The following is a 6,147-nucleotide window of genomic DNA, read 5'->3' on the forward strand; positions in this document are numbered from 1 at the left end:
CAGTATTAGGGTGTTTGGTTGTATCCTAATATTATCCAATATGTTAAGAAAGGTGTGGTGGGACTTTTGGGGCATGACGGGGGTAGCAAGCTACAATTTGGATTTCAGCCTTACCTAGTGTCAGTTACACCTGGAGAATTTCAGATGCATTGTGTTGGACGACTAGCATGGAGGTGTGAATTTCCTTGATGAATATGGATACTCCTCCACCTTTCGTGTTTCGGTCCTGGTTTGGTGGCCGAAAAGTGTGGTAAGAGTTGTGTCCTGGTATTGCCGGGGTGCACTCTGGAGCCTTGAACCAGGTCTCGGTTACTGCACAGATATCGATGTTCTCCATTTTTAGGAGTGCCTCGAGAGAGTGCATTTTGAGATTTAGACTTCTAGCATTGAGTAGCATTACCCTTAGATTTTGCAAGTTTGTGTTTTTCACGTTGGTGGTTTTATCATTTGACCCTTGCCTAAAAAATGGCACTATAGGGGTGGCAAGGGCCTTGGCCAGTAATCTGAATCCCAGGGGCGACAGGTGCAGACCATCTCTGGCAAATCATTGTGGTTTGTCGATCATGTCGTCCCAGGCAGACAGATACTGGATCCCCTTTGAATGACACCAGAAGCTTAGCCAATTGTTGAAGTCATTTTGTCCTTATACTGTGGTATCATTCTGGGTGAAGGCAGGGTAATACTCAGGACTAGGGTCATACCTGCCTGGGCCACATGGTCTGAGAGCTCTTCCATGTCTCTTTTTATGTAGTCCAGGGAGGTACATCTCAAGTCATTCACTCCAACATGAACAATGACAGAGTCGCATTTGTACTTGTTGTGGAGTGACTTGAGTGCATGCGTTATGTGGCAGAGCCTTACACCTGACAGGCAGGTGACTGTAATTTTCTCCTTGTTCAGCTTGGTAAGTGGGACATCAGTGTGCCTGACTATAGAGTCACCTATGACTAAAGTGTTTGGTACGTTGTCTTGCCTTAGAGGCTGATTTTGGGTGGCACACTGGTGTTGTGAGCTATGTGTCACTTTGGTTGTGATTGGTGTTTGTTTCCTTTTTGGCTTCGGAGGTCCTCCTTGCTTGGGTAGGTTAATGTTAAGGGCCTCTGCATATGTGGGTTTCATGTTGCTATGTGTGGGTGTTGGTGTGGGTTTTGTGGGGCTATATGTTGCTTGAGGTGTAGTGCAGATGTTTACCTTATCCTCTTGACTGTCTAACACAGTCTTGGCTGGAGAGAGCTTTGCTTCCAGTTTGGCTATGCAATTGCATCTCTAGCAGGTTGTAGTGTTTGGTGGTAGGAGGAGAGGGTTGTCTGTGTACATGAGGCAATTGCTACATTACCCCAGTATGTCCAGATTCAGCAGGTGGACAGGAGAAATCAAAGGAAGCTGACCCTTGGACATGCCTGGTTAGGTGCTATTTAGTAAAATACAAGAGCTGTTTGCCCTTACCTTGGCAAGGTATTTTGCAACTTTACATTTCTTAGTTCCTACAATTAATTTCCCTTGTTAACAGGGACGATTTTAGTGCTTGTATTAATTTACAACTTCTTAGTGCTTTCTAGTAGTTCTAGCACAAGTGTAAGTCACGGGGATACAGATTTTAGTGCTACTTGTGAAAAGACAGCAAGTTCTAAGGAAAATTTTGAATAACAGACTTTCTGTCACCGGGAATAGTTAACACTAGCCCCAAGGGGCTGCGCGATGCACAAAATCGTGCAAACATGCGTTTTATGCCAGAAAGAATAAAGGGATTGAAATCAGCTCAAAATGGCCAATAAGCTACAATTTCAGTGCTGAAACCACTCCTCTAGTGCTAGATTGGCTGTACAGTGCTTCCCACTCTCACGGGTAAGCAGAAGGACCTCCTTCTAACACAATAAGGTCTGGAATAGTTCTGGTCACTAGAAATAAAGTCCTGAAGCCAGCAATGCCTGTGAACTCGACTATACTATTTCAGAAAGGTGGGAAACAAGCAACAAGAGCTTTTTTTTTTTTTGTTTGTGTTTTTTTTTCAGAAAAGCAGGCAAGGACAGGCAATAAACAGTGGATATTCTCTGAAAAGGCAAGGGTGTGTTGCCTAAATCAGAAAATACAGCAAAAAAAAAAGTAAATGCAGTTTAAAACTTTTAAAACAGGCAGAAAACACATGCACAGTAATAAAAATGATTTAAATAGCTGAGATGCAATAAAATACAGTAGCTAAAAGTACAGAAACAGCAGAAACAAACAGCAGATGGCAAAAACCAGCAATTTAAACCAAAAAGTACTTGCAGTCAACCAAAAAGTCTTTCTTTCTCTATTCTGGTGCTGAATTAGTCTGCAGGATGCACAAACAGGTTCCGCCAATCTAATACTTGTGCAAATGTGTGCAAACACACGTTTTTATGACAGAAAGAATAAAGAGACTGAAATCAGTCCAAAACAGCCAATAAGCTACAATTTTAGTGCTGAAACCACTCATCTAGTGCTAGACTGGCTGTACAGTGCTTCCTACTCTCACCGGAAGCAGAAGGACCTCCCTCTAACACAATAAGGTCTGGAATAGCTCTGGTCACAAGAAATGAAGTCCTGAAGCCAGCAATGCCTGGAAACTTGACTATACTAGTTCAGAAAGGCAGGAAACAAGCAACAAGAGCTTTTTTTTTTTTTTCAGAAAAGCAGGCAAGGACAGGCAATAAATAGTAGATATGCTCTGAAAAGGCAAGCACTCTTGAGTGTGTTGCCTAAATCAGAAAATGCAGTCAAAAAACAGTAAATGCAGTTTAAAACTTTTAAAACAGGCAGAAAACAAGTGCACAGTAATAAAAACAATTTAAATAGCTGAGATGCAATAAAATACAGTAGCTAAAAGTACATAAACAGCAGAGACGAACAGCAGATGGCAAAAATGAGCAATTTAAGCCAAAAAGTACTTGCAGTCAACCAAAAAGTCTCTCTTTCTCTATTCTGGTGCTGAATTAGTCTGCAGGATGCCCAAACAGGTTCCTCTGATCTAATACTAGTGCAAACGTGTGCAAACATGCGTTAGTATGCCAGAAATAATTAAGGGATTGAAATCAGTGCAAAACAGCCAATAAGCTACAATTTCAGTGCTGAAACCACTCCTCTAGTGCTAGATTGGCTGTACAGTGCTTCCCACTCTCAATGGTAAGCAGAAGGATGTCCCTCTAACACAATAAGGTCTGGAATAGCTCTGGTCACTAGAAATAAAGGCCTGAAGCCAGCAGTGCCTGGGAACTGGACTATACTAGTTCAGAAAGGTGGGAAACAAGCAACAAGAGCTTTATTTTCTTTTTCAGAAAAGCAGGCAAGGACAGGCAATAAACAGTGGATATGCTCTGAAAAACAAGCACACTTGAGTGTGTTGCCTAAATAAGAAAATACAGTCAAAAAACAGTAAATGCAGTTTAAAACTTTTAAAACAGGCAGAAAACAAGTGCACAGTAATAAAAATGAGGTGTACTTTATGTCCTGAAATTTATGATTGTAGATGATTTATTCCCTTCAAATTATGAATCCAGTTGTACTTTATTACCAGAACATCATTATTAATGCAGTATACACTTGTCATTCCTTAACATTATTAATGCAGGAGTAAACTGATTTCCTTAACATTATCAGGTTTCATGCTTTCGTGTATATTGAACTGTACCTGACATTAGTCACTTATATCAGTCCAGGTCTATGAACATATTAATTGCAGTACACTCAAAACAGAATATACCTACTGGCAGTCACTACTGTACTGTTTCTTAATTATATTAGTATATATATTGCAGGATATATCTGTACTCACCACACTCTTGGCACAACCTGGCCAGGTACCCTGCATGGGCTGGGTTGTAAGCTCTGTCCTCTGCAGCTGTGGGGAGAGAAACACACCATTATGCATACCTGTCAATCAGATATTCATGCTAGACTTTGGTAAATCAGTGCTTCCTATACTTACAGATTTGTGGGGCATTGTCATCCCGAGCATCTTGCATACACTGGGCCAAGAGTTCCCACTTCCTACTCTTCAGGTCATCATAGTAGTGATGTACCTGCTTACCAGTACTGGGGCTGCCAGTTGCAGTAGTGAGGTCATGTTCCAGCCAGTCTCAGGCCTCAGATTTGTATTCAGACCCCTGCTACTGGCCCTGCAGCAGCCAGATGTCATGGTCTTTTACAAGGAGTCCAACAATGACCCTGGACTCCAACATACCACACCAATTCACACAGAAACATGCAACTGCTCCAATTCCTGCCATAGCTCTTGCATGGATCAAACTCCAACAGGTTCTGTCAGTATTCTCACCTTTTCAGCTTAAATAAAGCTGTTTTCCCTCTCTTTGCCACCACTGGACCATTTTTAAAAATGCTAAGCGTAGCTTACCATCGTGCAAACCAGCTAAGCGTAGCTGGGCAGTGCTTAAACTGGCATTGCTTAGCAGTGCCCAAACCAGCTAAGTGAATCTGCGCATTGCTCAGTACTAATAAAATGGGTCCTGTTTAAGCATTTCTTGACTTGGGTTATCAATGCTTAGCAGAGCTTAGCTATGGGTAAATAAAAGTTTTTTTTTTTTTAAAAATTATTGAAATAAATTGTTCATTAATGATACTGTATTACTATTATGTGCATTTTACTTTTATGTCTCCTAAACTTATGCATTTAACTAAGTTATCTTGGAGTGTGACTTTAATGTTTTGGACACTTGTGTGTAACTGGGGATTTTATCCTCAGGTCTCCACTGAAAATGGGCTTCTTGTCTAGCTGGACTAACCTGGTTAACAAATGTCAATGCATACTTAATAAAAAAAAATATTTTTATAACATTTTCCTATCGCATGTAAAAGCTGAATGGCTTGTATTCGAACTGTGCACCTACTACACACAAGGCCATGGATCTAACCATTCAGCTACTGAGGATATGGTGATTACACCTATACATTTCTATATAGCCCTCAGTTACATTTCAGCACTTCTGAGCACTGCACCACACTGCACAAACCCGCTTAGCTATCATTAACCTTGACCTTTCCGAAATAATTAAACACATCCAGTTTCTATTTTTAGATGTGTGGCACATATCTGTTGCTAAGCGCTGCACCACACAAACACACACACACACACACAAAAATTAAACAATGTTCACATTATTAAAGTGCCATCCTGCACTTTCACAGTGCAGGGGGTGTGTTACTCATCTGCGAACACTGTAACATACCCCTACACCATTTCTGTAACCATGTTACATGGCTCTCTATCAGCAGCGTGCCTTCATTAGTATGAAAGTCACACTGCCGTGAGGGAGCTGCAGACATGGCCACAGTACACTCCAAGCAGGACTTACACTTTTCTTAGATGGAGTTTATTAACTCTGGGGGTTATTTTTTTCTGATTATTTATTTGTTTAGATGATTTTAAGTTTCACCTTGCAGAAATTGATGTACTGAGCATCAGTGTTTCTGAACATTGACAAATTATAATAGAGTGATACATATATATATATATATATATATATATATATATATATATATATAGGGAGAGAGAGAGAGAGATAAACATAGATATAAATATAGATATAGATATATGTGTGTATGTTCTGCAAGTGCTTGAGTCTCAAACCCTCAAAACCCAATATCTTAAAGCAGGGACTCAAGCATCTTGCAGCCCAGGTAAGCTGTTGCTCACGCCTGATTTAAATATGAGTTCAGGCAAGCAGCTTCCACAGCTTACATGCACACATTATTTGAGTTTGAGCAAGGTAAGTCTAGTACCATGGTGAGGAAGTAGGAGGGGTGGGAATGTGGATTAGGACACCAGTGTGGAACAGAGTTCTAGGTTTAGGAAATGGTTTAGGAAATGGGAGCAGAATTTTAGGTTTAGAGAGCAGGAAGGGAGTTTTAGGGTTAGGGAGCAGGAAAGGGGATCTTAGGGATAGGGAGATGTAGTGAAGTTTAGGTTTTGGGAATGGGAAGAGAGTTTTAAGGTTAGGGAGTGAGAAGCAGGTCTCAGGATTTGGAGGTAGGAAGGGATTTTAAGTTTAGGGAGGGGAAGAGAGTTTTAGGGTGAGAGCTAGGATTCTTATAAGGCTATGAGTGCTAAATAGATTGCAGAAGATCATGTTAGTTAGAGTTTGAGTACCTGCCTATTTGATCAAGTGGCAA

The 6,147-nt window shown here is 40.8% G+C and overlaps 1 protein-coding gene across 2 annotated transcripts in view; it reads left to right on the plus strand.

The window, feature by feature from the left end:
• Positions 1 to 6,147, plus strand: part of SLC6A1 (solute carrier family 6 member 1) — a 546,898-nt gene that overhangs the window by 68,020 nt on the left and 472,731 nt on the right. The gene's annotated exons all lie outside the window — the stretch shown is intronic.

This window comes from Protopterus annectens, chromosome 7.part0, assembly GCF_019279795.1.
Source record: "Protopterus annectens isolate FY-2018-M chromosome 7.part0, PAN1.0, whole genome shotgun sequence".
Taxonomy (NCBI): Eukaryota; Metazoa; Chordata; order Ceratodontiformes; family Protopteridae; genus Protopterus; species Protopterus annectens.